The sequence below is a fragment of the Mastigoproctus giganteus genome, chromosome 7, assembly GCF_048544385.1.
Source record: "Mastigoproctus giganteus isolate SK-2022 chromosome 7, ASM4854438v1, whole genome shotgun sequence".
NCBI lineage: Eukaryota > Metazoa > Arthropoda > Arachnida > Uropygi > Thelyphonidae > Mastigoproctus > Mastigoproctus giganteus.
The window spans coordinates 202,305,249-202,323,384 of NC_143581.1; the positions used below are offsets into that span (position 1 = coordinate 202,305,249).

The 18,136-nt window shown below is 35.2% G+C and overlaps 1 protein-coding gene across 1 annotated transcript in view; it reads right to left on the reverse strand.

Moving 5' to 3' along the window:
- The window catches only part of LOC150083585 (transcription termination factor 4, mitochondrial), a 28,759-nt gene extending 11,286 nt beyond the window's left edge, over positions 1 to 17,473 (reverse strand). The window contains exons 1-2 of the mRNA XM_090377373.1: positions 17,156 to 17,473; positions 9,010 to 9,090 (exon numbers count right to left, since the gene is read on the reverse strand). The gene's annotated coding sequence lies outside the window, so the exon portion shown is untranslated. The remainder of the gene's footprint in view (positions 1 to 9,009; positions 9,091 to 17,155) is intronic.
- Between the last annotated feature and the right edge of the window lie 663 nt (positions 17,474 to 18,136).

The following is an 18,136-nucleotide window of genomic DNA, read 5'->3' on the forward strand; positions in this document are numbered from 1 at the left end:
AGAAATATACTGTCATCATATTCCCCTCTTCCTCAAGAAAAAGTTTAGATCCTTGATTAATGCTACCAGATGCTCATCTTGCATTTTCCAGTGTTAAATAATTTATCTAAGTCTTGTTGATGTGGTACATACTGATTACTGTCATTAACTTCCCTGCTAACCTCTGTACCATCAGTAAACTTAGACGTGAAACTTGAAGCAATACTTGTGTCAACATCACAAATGAATATTTGAAACAGAAGAGCTGAAGAACCAAATCCCCTGTGGGATTCTACTAATAGCAGTAATCTATTATGAGTCTAATCTGTCTTCTACTACTCAACCTTTATTCATAGTACTTTACTATTATGAATAAAAGTTGAGTAAGGGAGAGTTACTATTTTATTCATAGTAGTAACTAACTTGCCCTTAATGCCATAAAGCCCAATTTATACAATAATCTTTCACGTCAAAGTTATTCCTTTTAATTCATTTTTTTATTGGCAACCTCATAGTAGCTAATCACATTAGTCAGACATCATCTGCTGTAAACAAATCCACTATGAGTCTCTTATAATTCCATACCTGTCAAGACGAACTTTTATTGCATCTGTAACTCCATAACCTCTCTTGGCACAGAAGTCAAATACAGAGGGATTGTAGTTGTTTGTTTCCCCTCATACACCACATTTGTGAAGGGTAACACATCTGATGATGTTACCAACAGCAAATGCAAAATGGGAAGTATTCAATACATCTGTACAAATACAATCTAGGGATTTTGTCTGAAATCGTGGTTGTTCTCATTGTAGCAGCTAGAGGTTTGCTTATATCTTTTACTGCTTCCATCAATATAACTGTACAGCTTCCTGAATTCCTGGTGCTTTTTTATTTTTAACTGTAATAATTTTGCTTCTTTTCCCTGCTCAGTTATCTTACAATCATTCAACTCCCAATTAGTATTATACAGACCACTGTATTGTAAACTTCAAAAACTTCCTCCCTTGTGAATGTGGATGAAAAATATTTATTCAGCTTATCAGCACCCAGTTCGGGATCACATATACTGTTAACAGGGATAATGGGATATTAAGTGGACCAATAATCCTTTCCTTTTACTACTAACATAAACAAAGAATTCCTCTACTCTTCTTTGCAATCTTGGGTAAGGATTTTTCGTGATCTGCCTGAGCATGCCTAACCTTGAGTACCTTTATTAAAGAATAATTTATATTTACTGTAGGATTCCCAGTCTGCAGATATTTTATAATCATCTGATGCACCCTTCTTCTTTACCACTAAGAGCACGAGTTCTTTAGTCGTCCATTTAGGTATATATCTTGAAAGATATCTTTTTGTTGGTATAAAAAACCCTAGCTTCCAGAATATTTCCCATTTAGTGCTTTTTTCTCACTACAGAAGTATCATAAAATCTGCTGCAAGGAAGACCAAAGTTGGGATTCAACTTTTCAAGAGTAATCCAGCATATCACTTCTATTTGAAAATTTTCAAAAAAGAACGCCTGTGCTAACTTGTCTCTCCTCAACAGTAACAGAAGGAGAGCCAGATTCCACGTTGCTTGTTTGTCAACCTAATAATTGCTCAAACATCACAAAGAGTTCATGGAATCAGAATTTTTTCATCAGAAATAAACAATCAAAATCCATAACAGTAACAATTAATTCCCTCTCCACATTCTGTGGTAAATCAGCCTGAAAATTCACCACGATTTCAGAATCAAAAATATTACCACTATTGTAATCCATCTTCCAAAAGAACACACTGAAAAATAAACCAAGAAAAAGAAAAAGTATCAGTGTCATATCAAAATATCAAATACCACATGTATGAGCAAATTTTAAGAATTTTGTCTGGGATGGATTTAGGTTGTCAAGGGCATCTTTAAAATGGGGGGACAATCTGAATTTCATGAGACCATCTTTGATGGGTGAGGGTGAGACCTAGCTAGCACCTCATTGTGCTTGTGCATAAATCTGACCATGTTTTATTGATGAACACAAAGATTAACTACACAAAGAAGCTAGCACATAAACTTCATAAACTAGCACAATGTTCCATTAGTAGTAAGTTGTCCCACTGAATAAAATTATGGTTAACTGATAGGAGAGAGAGGATGGTGTTGAAAGACCATTATTCTGAACAAGACAGGGGCATGACTGTGGATACCACAGGGTTCAATATTTTCCCACTCAATATTCATTAATAACACTGCATAAAAAGTGTAATGTCTTCTTTTGTTTATCAACAAAATTCCCTTTACATTCTGTTCAGTACAGTGAATGTGTCACTTGGTCAGTTCAACTATGTAAATATGTTATCTCCATAAGTTTCACCCACTCTAAAACCTAAGAGTAAAATGCACAAATGTGCTGATTCTTAAAACTCATAGATTATAAATTTAATGTGGACGTAAGTCACAAGCATGAGACCAACTAATATTATAGGAATGCCAAATGAACTAGATTACTGAAAGATGACTCTTATCCAACTTATGGAAATTTTCATCACTACCCAGTTGACAGTTTTAGTGGTAACTGGCATGAGGAGCTATAGTAGCCGAGTGGTCATGTGCGTGGGTGCTAAGTACACAAGTGCCCTGAGTGACCGGGGGTTCAAGCCTGTGACTGCTAAATACGGTGCTGTTTCTTGTATTCAGTCTATCTTGTGCACTCCTCTGACCGTTTGGTCGTCCCGGAGTATAAACAGAAAATTTATTTATTTATAATAGTTATAATTATTAGGGTCCAAAGGAGCACTGTAATCAACATGTAGTCAATTGAGAACCTGCTATATTTGGTCACTGTCTTTCGTCAAAACATGTTCAAACCTTGTAACAAATCTCTATTATTAACCTTAATGGGACAATACATTACTAGTGCTTAACTCACTTCACTGCTGATATAGATAATCTTTATCTATATCATCAGCAGTCACAAGAAAGAATAGTGTCTCCGGCTTCAGAAATATCCAAATTCACTGCAACACAAACAAGGTACAGCTGCATATACTCATATGGCTGCATTGCTGTCTGGTGTGGTGAATTGGCTCAACGCTACAGCATTTTTAAAAATTTTATTCTATTTTATATTTTGGAATAGCTATGTGACTAGAGGAATTTTAAACAAGTGAGCTGCTAGAGGCAGTGTTTTATACTTTTTATGAATATAAAATGATATTAATGCAAAGAAAGACACTATTACACCATGTTCAGTGGTGTAATAGTGTCTTTCTTTGCATTAATATAATTTGTTATGAATAACCATGTATTATCCTTATTTAAAATAATTAGTTTCATGTTACAACTTACCCAAGGTAGGTTCAAAAAAACTACTAACAACTGTACTGTAGAAAACAAAATATTTTTCTTATAGGGTTGCAGCCATATGCCTCTAAGGGGCTTAGAGGAGAATAGGTATTCTGTGTGTTATCAGACACTCAGTCTAAAACACTGATGGATCCAATATCTTTCTATTAGAGAAGATTTAGGAGAAGCCCGATTGGCCTGCCTCCTGAAAATCCACGCATGCACACCTTCTCGATGGTAAGCCCTGTTATGTCACTTAGGTGGCAACGAACGTATAGAGTAGTAGCTCTCTTCAAAACGCCTGGTCAGCGTGAAGAGGAAAAGACCAAACCCTCCAGCATATGACAGCACGACGAAACAAATGGCCCTCAGTCCCCAGTGCCTTTCACTCCCCCTCTTACGGCAGTGAGAGGATCAGAGTGGAAGCAGAGGGTGCTACAAATCTCTGGGTACGACCAGGCCATATACCAATGCCATACACGGAAACTGAACTTGGCCTGTTACAACGTAAGATCACGCATCGGTGAAGATAGGATATTAGAGTTGGAAAAGGAACTAGAAAATGTGAAATGGAATATCATCAGTTTGGCTGAAACAAGAAGAAGAAGAAATGAATCGCTTATAAGTTTATCAAGTGGAAATCTACTGAACACCAATGGAAACAATGAAAGGAGTGAAGGTGGAGTTGGGTTTCTGATCCATAAAGATTTAAAAAACAACATTTTGGAATTCAAAAGTACATCACCAAGGGTGTCAAGAATAATACTCAAGATTTCTAAGAGGTACAAGCTAAAGGTTATAATGATTTATGCACCAACATCGAGCCATGATGATGATGATGAAGAGGCTGAAGAAATGTACACTGAAATCGAGTCTTCTAGATGAGCAGAAAACCCACTACACTTATTATGGGGGACTTCAATGCTAAGGTTCGGAAAAGACAAAACAGCACAGAAAGGGGAACTATAGGAAATTTTGGAATTGGTGAAAGAAATGAAAAAGGTAAAAGACGTGGAATTTTCAGAATCTCAAGGATTGTCAGAAATGAACACTTTTTTTTCAAGAAAAGGGTGAACAGAAAGTGGACATGGAAGAGTCCAAATGGATTAACAACTAATGAAATCGACATCATCCTCACTAACAGAAGATATATCGTGAATGATGTTATCGTCCTGAATAAGGTAAATGTTGGAAGTGATCACATAATGGTAAGATGTACACTTGATATATATGTAGGAAAGGAAAAAACTGACTCGAGTAAATAATACAAAGGTCTTTCAGATAACAGAAGAGGAAAAAAAGCAGTATGTACTGGAACTTAAGAACAAGTTTGAACGACTCAGGACCAAGATATGAACGAGGAATATTGCAATTTTCTGAAAGTGATAAAGCCCAAGAAACCTATAGGGAAAAAGAAATCCAAAGAATAAAAAATTAGTCAAGAAACATTTATGATGAACTGAAGGCGACGAATGAAAAGCAAGATAAACACTGACAAGGAGGAAATTGAGTACACTGAGTTATGCAAAACCATTAGAAAGAGACACAGAGAGGACATAAGAAGATTTAACAAAAGAAAAGTAGAACAAGCATTAAGGGAAAACAAAGGACTTAAATCAGCAGCCACGAGCAGTAATACAGAAAGACAAATAATACTGAAACTGTAGAATAGCGATGGTGTACTTATAAATAGCAGAAGACTACTATAGAGAATTATACAAGGAGCGAGGGAATGATGCCAGAAGTGGGGAAGATGGATCGCAAATTAGCAACACATACGACATTTTTTTTTTTTTTTTTTTTTTTTTTTGATTTGGTAGTTGTTGGCGCATCGGCTTCTGTGGCCATATTGCACCTCCCAAGGTTTTTGCAGTACTTTGATCCAAGCCCGAGGCGGGAATCGAACCCGCGACCTTTGGGTTGCCGGGCAGGTACTTTACCCACTCGGCTAGCCCGGTCGGCTACATATGACATACCCGATATTTTTCCTGATGAGGTAGAACATGCATTGAAGAAAATTAAGAATCAGAAAGCCCCGGGGAAAGATGAAGTTACTGTAGAGTTGTTAAAATTGGGAGGAAGTGATATAACACAAAAACTGGCAAGGCTCTTCACACAAAGTGCATTAGAAAAGGTGCGATACCTAAGCAGTGGAATAATGCAATCATAGTTTTGCTGCATAAGAAAGGAGATAAATCAGAAATTGGAAATTATAGACCAATTAGCTTGTTATTCCACATCTACAAGTTGTTCACAAGGGTCATTACTAACAGATTATAAAGAATACTTGATGAGAATCAACCGAAAGAGCAAGCTGGCTTTAGGACAGGATTCTCAACTATGGATCACCTTCACATAATATCACAGCTAATGGAGAAAGCAAATGAACACCATTATACCTGGCATTTGTGGATTATGAAAAGGCATTTGACTCCATACAGCATAGGGCAATGTTTCGGGCACTGGAAAGACAAGGCATAGATACCCCACATATTATGATTTTGAAGAAAATATATGAGAATGCTACCTCCTTTATTAGACTAGACAAAGACAGTAGCAAATTTAAAATCGAGAAAAGAGTTCGACAAGGAGAGACTATAACTCCGAAGCGGTTTACTGCTGCTCTTGAGGAAGCTTTCAGAAGATTAGACTGGTTGCAGAAAGGAGTCAATGTGAATGGAGTGGATCTAAACCACTTACGATTTGCAGATGACATTGTGGTCATAAGTCACGATCCCAAAGAATTAGAGGAAAATCTTAATCAGTTATGCACAGTTAGTAAGGAATTTGAACTAAAGATGAATATGGCTAAAACAAAAGTAATGATGAACAAGTATGCTACAGAAAGGGACATAATGATTGAAGGAGCAGTAAATGAAAAGGTGGAGCCATATACTTATCTGGGGCAAGTTATTAGCTGTAATAATGATAAATGGCTGGAAGTCAAGAGAAGAATAAATTTTTGATGGATAGCATTCAGGAAATATAGTCACATACTGAAGAGCAATATCCCAGTTTGTCTGAAACATAAAATAATGAACCAATGTATACTCCCCACCATGGGCACTCACCAAAACTTGGACACCAAAACTTGGAAACTTTGGCACTCACCAAAAGAATGGAAGAGAAGCTGAGCACTACACAGTGAAGAATGGAACAAATTATATTGAGAATCAGACTGTTAGATAAGAAGAGAAAATATGGATTAGGCAGCAAACTCAAGTAAAGGACATTATTATCAAAACTAAAGAACTAAAATGGTCTCGGGTAGGACTCATAGCTCGAAGACATGATGACAGATGGACTAAGAAAATAACAGAATGGTACCCAAGAGGAGCTAGAAGAAAACCTGAAAGACAACGGCGGAGATGGATAGATGAAATTCATGAGTTTGTGGGTAGTAAATGGAGCCATTGCACAAAACAGAAGGAACTGGAAAGTTGCTGGAGAGGCCTTCATCCTGCAGTGGATTGAAAATGGCCGATGATGATGATGCTTCTAACATTTTTGCCACTAAAGCAATTCTGAATACTGATCCATTTGGAATGATTCAATGCTATTCTATTGCATTTTGTTTTACAGCTTCAATAACAAGTCTTTCTCCTTTGAAAATACCTTTTAACTGCATAAAGAAAAAGAAGTTACTTGGGGCTATATCAGGTGAACAAGAAGGCTGATATTTCTAACACTGGTTTGATATAAGTTAGAAACTGGTAAGTAATTAAAAATTAATGCAATTCACAGTTCATTGAATACACACAAAATTTAATGTCCTGATGTTTCAAAAACTGCAATACGAATTCCCATCATTATTCTCAACAGTGTTATTTTGAATGATGGAAATTTGTTCTTGCAATTTCTGATATGGCATGGCAAAGTCTTAAAATAATGTAACAGAGATGCATTTAGCAATTTCAAAATGCTGCAACAAAAGGCACTTAAAGGGAAATCAGGATGCAAACTCTGTACATGAAATACTGTGTAGTCTGCTACAGTATCAAGCTTCATACTTTTTTAAACAAACCCCTTAAATATTCTGTTATCAAGCCAGCTTGCCAATCTGTAGGCTATTCGAGTTCAGGTAAAAAAAAAAAAACATATGCACGGACCTCTGAGACTGACTACTTCAATCTTGTTTAAAAGCCAGGAAAATTTCTGTATCAAATAACATGATTCAGATTTTATTTCTTTCTTTCTTTTTTTTTTTTTTACAAACTGGTGGAATGTGTTGAATTAATTAAACAAGGAGGACATTATTAAATGATTGGTATTAAATAAAAAATAAAAAAAAAATTTATTAGTTACTAGATGAATGTGATTACGGACAGGTCCCAGCTTTACGAGTTTTCGCTTTATGAGTTCCCGGGTTTACAAGTTTTTTTTTTTTTCTGAAGTATCAACAAAATTGAAAATATGGAGATTAATTGCAAAAAATGAATGTTAAACATTCATAAATACCGCATTTCAAACTACACACATAGCTATACAATACAGTGTACCCCGTTCCAGAGACACCATTGTATCATGAAAACATCATAATGTGAACCCAATAACACATTGTTCTTTAGTTATTCATTCCAAGACCTCAGAAGTTGAAATTTTCTCTATATAACTCTCTAAAAGGTCGTTTTTATAGTGTAAATTGTATTAGTTACCAATTCAAATCATTAAAATGCATTACACTTTCATCGTTATCATATGTTCTGTTATAAGAACCAATTTTGAACGGGCTTTGTGATATTTTTCTAAAGCACATTTCTGGAGGTAACAACCAAAAAGCAAAAACAAATTTGCACTTTCCGGTTTATTGGGCTTTTCTGTTACTGCAATCAATTACAAACGGGTAGTAAACTCCATATTATTGCATTTGAGAAAATACCGATAGCTGGAATTGTGTGGTTTTTTTTTTTACGTTGGTGAAACGTGTTTCCCCTTTACTGAAATCTTCAATCATATAAAAAACATAATAAATTTCAGAATTGCATTTTGAAATTCTTCATTCCTTTTTTTTTTTTTTTTTTTTTAAACTTTGTAAACTTGTTACTCTGTGCAAATCGAGTGTTCCATTAAAAAATGCTTATGCATTTGAAATTTATAAAAAAAGAGAAGATTATCTTGGAAATAAACGCCTCTTGAAGCATTTCTGAAGAAGACGACTCCACATGCAACAAACCAACAACGAGTGCCGAGCCAATAATGAGTGATCAATGAGTGTGCATTTAGTCGATGATGATGATGGTGAAGAATAAACATTCTTTAACATTTGTAATATTTGCTTGATTTTACAGGCTATGATTTCATTTCTTTGGATAAATCAATCGTTTAAACAAACTAATTAGTAAACTAATTTCATTGTTGATAACGTAACCCCTATTTTTAACATTATGTCTATGGGAAATAAATTTCCGCTTTATGAGCGCACACTAGGAATGAATTAACTCGTAAAGTCGGGAACTACCTGTATTACATTTCAGACATTAAATTACATTTCCATATAACTTAGATTAGTAATTAACATGAAGCACATTTAATTGATCTATTCTTTATTCCTTAATATAATTTACCATCTTTTCATTTTTTTACTAACTAGACTCTGAACCAAAAAGCTTAGCTGTAAAGTTCAAGATGTTTAAAAAAATAATAATAAAATAAAATGTTGATATATCATATACAAAAGCACAGAAGTGAAGTGATATGCTACATACCTTTTGAATAAAGAAAACCAAGTTAATAGAAATGTATCTTTTCTCTCTTTCTGTTATTAGGGGCTTTTCTTGGATTTCTTTCTACAAACAAATATAACCAAAATTTTCAGATATTAGCTAATATCCTCGTATAAAAACAGAAAAAAATTTAATATTTATTAAAATTACGTAAATGTAATTTTAGTATTTACTTCCATTCTAAATCATGAATTATTTTTAATTGGAAAAGGCAATAAAGAGTTCTTCTTCTAAGAAGAACTGAAATTTTTTTATAACATGTTTGTTGAAAACTGTTTCTGTGTTAATTTTCCATAGAGTTTTGGTTTCCTTTATTTTTTCACTCAATTTGCTAACCTGAAATTTCACAATAAGATAGATGGGATTTTGTTTTTTTTGTTTTTTTTTTTTGATAATAAGACTGTTGTTTTTAATGTTTTTTGATCTTATCATGCAATATGTCAATTACAAATAAAATTTTTAAACTTTCCATTTAGATGATTTTTGTCTTTTTTTTCTGCCCAGAAACACTGATTGGTATATAAAATCAAGTATTTGTTAATGGACAGAATATGATATGCAAACTAAAGAGTTAAGAATCCTCACAAAAAATGCATGAAAACAGCACTAATTTAACAAGGATATTCTTTTATCACAGAATCTCAATATAAAGTAACATGACAACCCAAGGGGCTCACATCTGGTAAGTATGGGTTTGGTTTTTTTGGTTGGTTTTTTTTTTTTTTAGGAGCATTAGCAACTAAGGCCATATTGCTCCGGGATATGCGGTGGTCATTCCCTGACCTTTCCGCGTCCTTCGTATTTGGTGGTGACGGGCTCGAACCCCGGTCTAATCAAGAAGCATGTGCTACGCACTGCTGCTCCTTCCCACCTGGCTACGGAGGCGCCGGTAAGTATGGGCTTGGCACACCCAGGGTCCTGAGCTGGATATCATCATCATTCTCTTTCTTGGCGATCTCTCCCCCCCCCCCCCTCTCTCGGGGTAATTCAGAATTTTTTTTTTTTTTTGGCTGGTGCAGTATAAGCCCCAGGCTTCCTTGTACCATATGGCTAATAATAATAATAATAATAATAATGTCAGTTAGCAAATGGTAGGTAAAAAATATTTCCCTTCAATTCATTTTACTAACTTACATCAATGTGGTGCTAAAAGTTGCGATTCAACTCAGGCATTCTTTGACCTTTCTGAAGATGGTGGCAAAAAATATTTGAACTATTCATATCTAGAATTACGTTGAAAATACAAACTGAGAAACACAGTGAATCCAGATACATGTTTGCATGTACATATGGCTAGTAACATCCTCAGTATTAGCATTAGTAGAGGCATATGATGCAAGAAAGCAAGCTTATTCAGCATCAGCCAAAAAAAAAAAAAAAAACCCCTCTCCCATTTCACCCCTCCGTTCGTTCGAAATACCTGTCCAGTTGAGCTTTAAATTTGTTTAGGCTATCAACTTCAACAACAAGTGATGGAAGTCGGTTCCACCAACCAACCACCCGCTGGCCAAAGGCAAATTTCCGCACATCTATCCGACACCCGTCCTTCCTCAATTTGAATTTATGCCCTCTGAGGTGATTATTCTGAGAAAGATGAAGAATCCCATTGGCATTGAGCATGCTCAAACCATTCAAAGCCTTATACACCTCTATCAGATCACCTCGCCGGTGCCTAGTCTCCAGACTCTGTAATTTGCAAAATTTAAGCCTTTCTTCGTAAGAGCAACCCTTTGTTCCATTTACTAATCTTGTTGCCCTTCTCTGTACCCGTTAACATCCTCAGTATAAAGTACTGGTTTGCAACTGAACACCAACATTTATAAACTAAGGAAAAACTAAAGAAATTTAGAAAGAGTACAGGAAGATCAGGAAGATTAGCAAGTATTGAAGACTACATCAATTTTCCAATTTACAAACACCATGCATTCCTGAGAAATAGATCATAAATGGAAAGTTTGTAAATTTCCTCCAATTACGATGACATACTGAAAAGAGTGCATTCCAAAAAAAAATTTCATAGTACTCTCCCATTTTTATTGCATTTTTCTTCTAGCCTCATGGTCAACCCATAACCATCTCTCTCTTATCACATCGATAATATTAGAATGGTCAAATAATGTAAGAAAACTACTGGCTGATGCATTTGTTATTTAATGCATACAGTACTGAGTTACATCGCAGTTAAACACAGTATAGTACATTATCATGTACTATACTATTCTTGTGAACTTAACAAGCAAATTAAAATCGATGAGAAATGGCACATTTCCTATAACACAGACATTTATCATTACATCTGTACACTTCCCTCAAGGTTTTTTTTTTTTTTTTTTTTTTAAGTTCAACATTGTTGTCCATTTTCGATGTCTTTTTTTGACATTATGCTCCATGTCCATTATGACATTGAGTCTAATGAATAGTTCTTTCCCCCTTTTTCATTTGCACATGTTCCATACCAGTGTGTGTCTAGATGTGCATTTGGTTCACCACATTATGTACTAATATTTATGCAATTTGTATGCCTGTCCTCGTTTAGGAATTCTATTTTTAGGCTACTGAAGGAATTCTATTCCAAAAGCTACTTCCGTATATTTTAGTGTGTTTAATAATATTGTTTTCAACTTTTATCTATTTTTAATATACAATAAACTCCCATTATAACACTCCTATTCATAGTACTCTCCCATTTTTATTGCATTTTTCTTCTAGCCTCATGGTCAACCCATAACCATCCATGCACTTTTTAATGGCTATGTATAGCATTCTTGTTTGAGAGAGAGAGAGAGAGAGAGGGAGAGGGAGAGAGAGAGAGAGAGGGAGAGGGAGAGGGAGAGAGAGAGAGAGAGAGAGAGAGAGAAATCACCAAGAAAGAAAAGAATGATGATATCCAGCTCAGGACCCTGGGTGTGCCAAGTCCATAATCACTAATCACCAGATGCGAGCCCCTGGGGAGGATTCCGAATACTGGTCATTTTTCCCGGTATAGAAAACTCCAGTATTGATACAAAAATACCACTTTTTGGTACTAATTTAAAAAATAACTATCCATGATTTATACACAAAGGTTATAAAATTGACAACAATAAATCATTAATACTGCTGAAATTGCAAATGAGGGATTGTTATACACAGTACAAATCCAACGGAAACCTGAAAATGTCATTGAAACTGTAAGACAAAATGTTACAAATATATTTCTCTCAGTAAGTAGAGTGCATGTATGTGTGGAAGTAAAGCACTTAAGGAATAACGAAAACAACATTATGGAAACATTTCCATTAGTGGCAGTAGGCCTGGTAGTTAAGGAATACGGTGAACAGTAGTATGGCGGTACGCGGGTGCAGAAGGGTTAAAATTAAAAGCTTCTGAACAATAGTTTAATTGCTCTATTACACCTCTACTTGAGTATGCGACATTGGTGCATTTTGGGAAAGGGTGTCGGTATGGAGCAGTTCAAAGGTATTGTGAACAGGTGATCTAGAGGTAAAAGATGAAAGCATTTCGTTGTGTGAGAAAAATATTCTGTTTTCCCCACCAAAGGAAGAAGAGTGAGTTTAAAGAATAAACACTGTGATTGGGGTCATGTTTAAATTAGACAGGGGGAGATACGTAAATGCGTGCAAACCCATGGGCGCCTCCGTAGCCAGGTGGGAAGGAGCAGCAGTGCGCAGCACATGCTTCTTGATTAGACTGGGGTTCGAGCCCGTCACCACCAAATACGGAGGATGCGGAAAGGTCAGGGAATGACCACCGCATATCCCGGAGCAATATGGCCTTAGTTGCTAATGCTCCTAAAAACCAAATAACAAACAAATAAACAAACAAAGCGTGCAAACCCCTTTGGGGTTTGCACATAAGCTTGCGTATAAAAAAGTAGTACAAGGGACAACTGTAACTTGCAATCAATTCAATAAATAAACAAATGAGAAGGAAATAAATAAGGTGCTCGCACCAAAAAGGATGGTTTGTGGTTGTTGTTCGGAGGGGTTGCAGACTTCCAGTGGTAGTTCTGGGTTCAGTTTGGGTCCAGTTCTGGGAGTGTCCAGCTATATAGTGAAGTATTCCGACAGGCATGTTCCTGTGCTAGAAGTTAATCCGGAAGTTGAATAACAGACCAGTCAGATAGTGCCCTGGCTTCTACTACTGCTGTGGTAATTTCCTTCAGTATTAACAGGGAACTGTTCTTGCAATCCCAAAATAAGACAGTACTGGGAGAGCTATACAGCAGAGATGCAAAGTTCAACTAAGAAGAGAGAGAGAGAGAGAGAGAGAAAGAGAGACATCACTGCACTCTGTGGAAGGAATCCCACCATAAAAGAGAAGGAAGGTAAGACCTCTGAACTGTGTTGTTTTGGAAATGGTACTTAGATAAATTGAGAGATTATTTTAGAGTAAGGTTAAAGTTGAAGAAACATGAGAAATAAGGAAATGTTTAGTATAGTATTAGGTTGGTTTATTGGTTGAAGTTGTAAAGAAAATTGATATTGCTAAATTATGAGAGATTACATGGAATTGTTAACATTAAGTTAGCGACTTATGGATTGCTGTTGTGAAAAGAATTGACACTGATCATTAAGAGAAATATGAGGAAGTGATTAAGATTGAATAGTTTAGTGTTTGAAGCTGTAGAGAGAGTTGAGATTGTTAATTGAGAGAAATTTTATGGAAATGATAGCATGTATTAACAGATTAAATGAGAAAAATGAATAGATTAGATGTAAATGAACACCAGTTATGTATGTATTTGTATGATAAATGACTTGTTTTATATTTGTCATTGCTCTTGAGAAACTGACACCTCACATATAATATATATACTCGTGTGTGGGGGGGATAATATCCCTCAGCTCCTGGAAATTCTCATTTTTAATGCAGTCAGGAAGCTTTTGAGGTTTAGTGCTAGAGGGGAGCTGCTGTATGAAAATCATAAGAATGGCCACTGACGGCAATACTAAGGTACAGGGAAATAAAAATTAATAAATAAATAAACCCCCCCCCCCACAACTTAGATTTGATTTCCTCACCAAGCCTAACTGTCAGTCTCTTTCTTTTGTTAATACAGATATAGTGCCATAAAAAGTCAAAAAGGAAATATTTTTTATTTTTGATAAAAAAGGGAAGTTGAGGGAATAAGGGGGGGGGGGGTTTAAACTGCAACTCATCTACGACTATCTCAGTATAAAGCACCAACCAGCACAGAATCCAAAAAGACATTTTCTGCCGCTAATTAAACATGTACCAAAATTAGATCCAGTTTAAACGATAACGCTATTGAGTTTCTTAAGAGCTCACTTTATTCGGACAGGTAGTGTGGATGCTTATTTTTTTGTTTTTAGAATAACCGTATGTTTAATAATTTTTGCTAGAATATTTATTATTGTAATAAGTTTGCTTTAAAACGTGAATTCAAGTAATTACTTGTTTTTTTTCTTTACTTTATTGCACCTAATTATCATCAAAATTTATTGCAAAAAATGTTTTTTTTTTTTTTTCTGCATATGCATATATATATATATATATGCATATGCATATATATATATATATATATATATGCATATGCATATATATATATATATATATAAGGTCATGAGAAGGAAATACGCAAGATATAAACCTCTTTTCTCTTGAGTTTTGCTTTTAGGAAAGGGATGAGAAACTAGAAGCTGAATTCTAGGAATCATTTATGGTGCAATTTGTTTACTTTATAGAAATTGCATCTGGTGCTTTTATTTGTTTAATATTTAGCTTGAAGCTTTGAAAGTAAAAAGGCAAGCCCTATAATTTAAAATTATGACTCCTACTTTTGGAATTTTTTAGAATAGCGAGAATGTGAACACACACATGCACACTACTGCATATAGTAACATTAGTAGAATGTTTATTTTCTACAGGTTTTAAGTTAAATGAGATAAAAATACGTTGAAAGTGGAGGGGGACAGGGAAGGGAGCATACCTAACATTTCAAAGGTCACTGACATCTCAGACTAGGTTGCTGGATCACAGGCAACCATTCTAGAAGAATTTACTGCAATGAAACCTTAGTACCAAAAGCAGTCCTTTCAAGCCTGCAATTAGAAGAATCCAATTGCTTCTACAGTGTAGCAATTGCTGGGTACCAATTCAATAAACCATTTAATTTGAAAATATACATGGAATGTGTGTTTTATACTCTTAAAATTTAATTATTAACTTTCACATAATGCTTTTCGTAGAATATATATATTGTACAGTAGTGGGTGCTCATCTGTTTTACCTAAATGTTCTTACACAGTTTTATTAGAACATATATATAAAAAATACTTTTTAAAACTGATAAGAAGAAAATTTCTTTTTTAATGACAAAGATTAAAAAAAAAGGCAACATATATCTTGCATCTCAAACTGTGGTTTTTCATTTGCAAAATGATACACAATGCTTAATAATAAATAAATTTTCTGTTTATACTCTGGGATGCCCATGCTGGATCAAAGGAATTCAAGACACCACCATATTTGCAGTCCTGCAAACTTGAACCATGTTTCACTCCAACACATGTGCATCATACTGTACCCTGAGGTTTGACTACTCAGTTGCAGTTTCTAAATATGAGCCTTATTTAAACCGATTACTGCCTAAAACAATAATTTTAGCATGTCAAGTTTTCAAAGGTGATTACAGATCCTTTACCTCTGAGTTACTTGACCTTCACCCGAAATAGATTTACATTTGCTTTTGAAATTCTACTGCATGTAATAAAGCATTGTTTTTGTTAGCAGTGTAGTGTTTTCATCCAGTCCTCTTTCTCGAAATAGATATTTAATACATCTACATTGATTTGACATCTTCCTCTACAAAATTATTGTATTGTAGCCTATTATTACTGTCCATATACAAACAGTTCATCATTGGCTAAAATAACAGAGCTGAAAACTCCTCTGGCCCTGCCATAAAAAGGTAAACTGCAGCTATTATCAACCCACTGCAAGATGGAAGCCTCCTCAACAATTCATGTTGAGGGAAATGGACCATAATCTGCCTTGCTGGTCCAATGCGGGTTGGCAAATCAACCATATTTAGCAGTCAAGGGCTTGAACCCCGGTCTACTCAAGGAGCATGAGCTACTGCACTCCCGCTCCTGACCACTCGGTTACGGAGGCCCTCCATATATAGAGTATAAAAGGAAATTTATTATTTATGATTTTACACAGTATGCAATGCTGATGTAGTCTGGGACAACCTCTCAATTACTTTTAGAAGAATAAATATCTTTATTGATTCAATGTAAACATTGGCACAGGTATATGAGTCTAATTGATCCACATCAATGTACCAATTGGGATCATTAATTATTCCTTAACCATGGGACAACACTATTAATTGTGTTGTCCCAGGGTTAAGGAATAAACTATTAACAACACTATTAACTCTTCATCTACCTTCCTTCTGCAGTGGCGGAACTCAAAGGGGATGATGAAACCTTGCAACTCCATTAAGTGGAACCCGGCAAACAGTATTTCGAGTTAAGCAACTTTTATTTATAAAAAATATATCACTACTCATCGATATACAGTGCTTTGGTAATGGAGAAATGGAAAAGTTCAGAAGGAGAATTGTTACAATCCACGAGATGTTCACATGCATAAGCATACTGTACTGGTTGCTAATAACACATTTCACAAGTCACTTGATATTTTCTACTATGGCTTAATTTCATTACTTTAAACAAAACATTACCATCCAATTTGAATGGTAAAGTTTTGGATGGTAATATTTAAACACAACATTATCATCCAAACACTATAAACCAATCTATTACAAACGAACCATGGGGGCTCACATCTGGTGAGTATGGGATTGGCACACCCAGGGTCCTGAGCTGGATATTATCATTCTTCTCTTTCTTGGTGATTCCCTTCTACTTTTGACTTTGACTCACTCTCACTCTCTCTCTCTCAGGGTAACTCGGGAATTTTTTTTTTTTTTTCCTGGTGCAGCATAAACCTCAGACTTCCTTGCACCATATGGCGAATAACAATAACAACAATAATAATAATAAAATAAATAAAGATTGAAAAAAGACAGCATGTAAACAGGCAAAATGACTAGCAAGGCAAGAAGTCAAGCGACATATTTAAATAATATAATTACCACCACACTACATTGCGCGTTAGTTTTGTTTTTCTTCTCATCGTTCTTATTTCACATATATATTCGCCTTCAACAGAAGGGGAGGGGGCAGGAAACTGAAATACTGTATTTGTTATTTTGATGAATGGCAATATTTTACGAACGGCACGTTGCCCATAGGCTCACCCATCTTTTCATCAACCTGCCACACAGATATTCTCCCGCAAGTTTGGTCCTCAAGTCAAAATTACGACATGGGAATACAAAACCTTCTCACTAACAGTAACATATATATCAATTTACCATTGCAACTGAATTTTGAAATTATAATCAAGTCGAACTAACAAATAAATAGCGTTAGTCAGCAAACCACACTTTAAGAATCGGAGCTACAATCGCATTGCATGAAAATCCCCACTAACAAACCTCAACAATTCCCGATATATTTGATTCTGAACTAACTTTCCCTTTTCTCATTACCAAAGTACCACACTGTACATCGATAAATAACGATAATCTCTTGTTGTTAAATCCTATTTTTATTAATTAAGTATTTATATGATTACTGTTAGTATTATTAGTGGCAAATGATGTAAGAAAGCAAGGTTATACAGCATCAGTCAAAAATATATATATAAAATAAAACAACGCAACACCACATACACTTGTTCATCTCCTTGATGTTACCAATGTGTGTGTGTGTAAACTGATCGGAGCGTACCCGCTGCACTTCTCAATGTACTGTCTCCTTTTTTCCCTTGTGCTGCATTAAACGTGTTTTTTTTTTTCATTTATTTGTTGAAAATATTCATCGCTCTCTCTACAACAGAGAACTATTCTCCAGGATCTCCATCAAGATAAACAATGTGTCCGAAGTCAGGAACAAATCGTTCACCCCGTTATTGTGTTAGCTACTTATTAAAGGGGAATGCAAGGAACTTATTAAATACGAGGAACTTGTATTTAATACGAGTTCTTCGTACTTATTAAATAAGTACACTA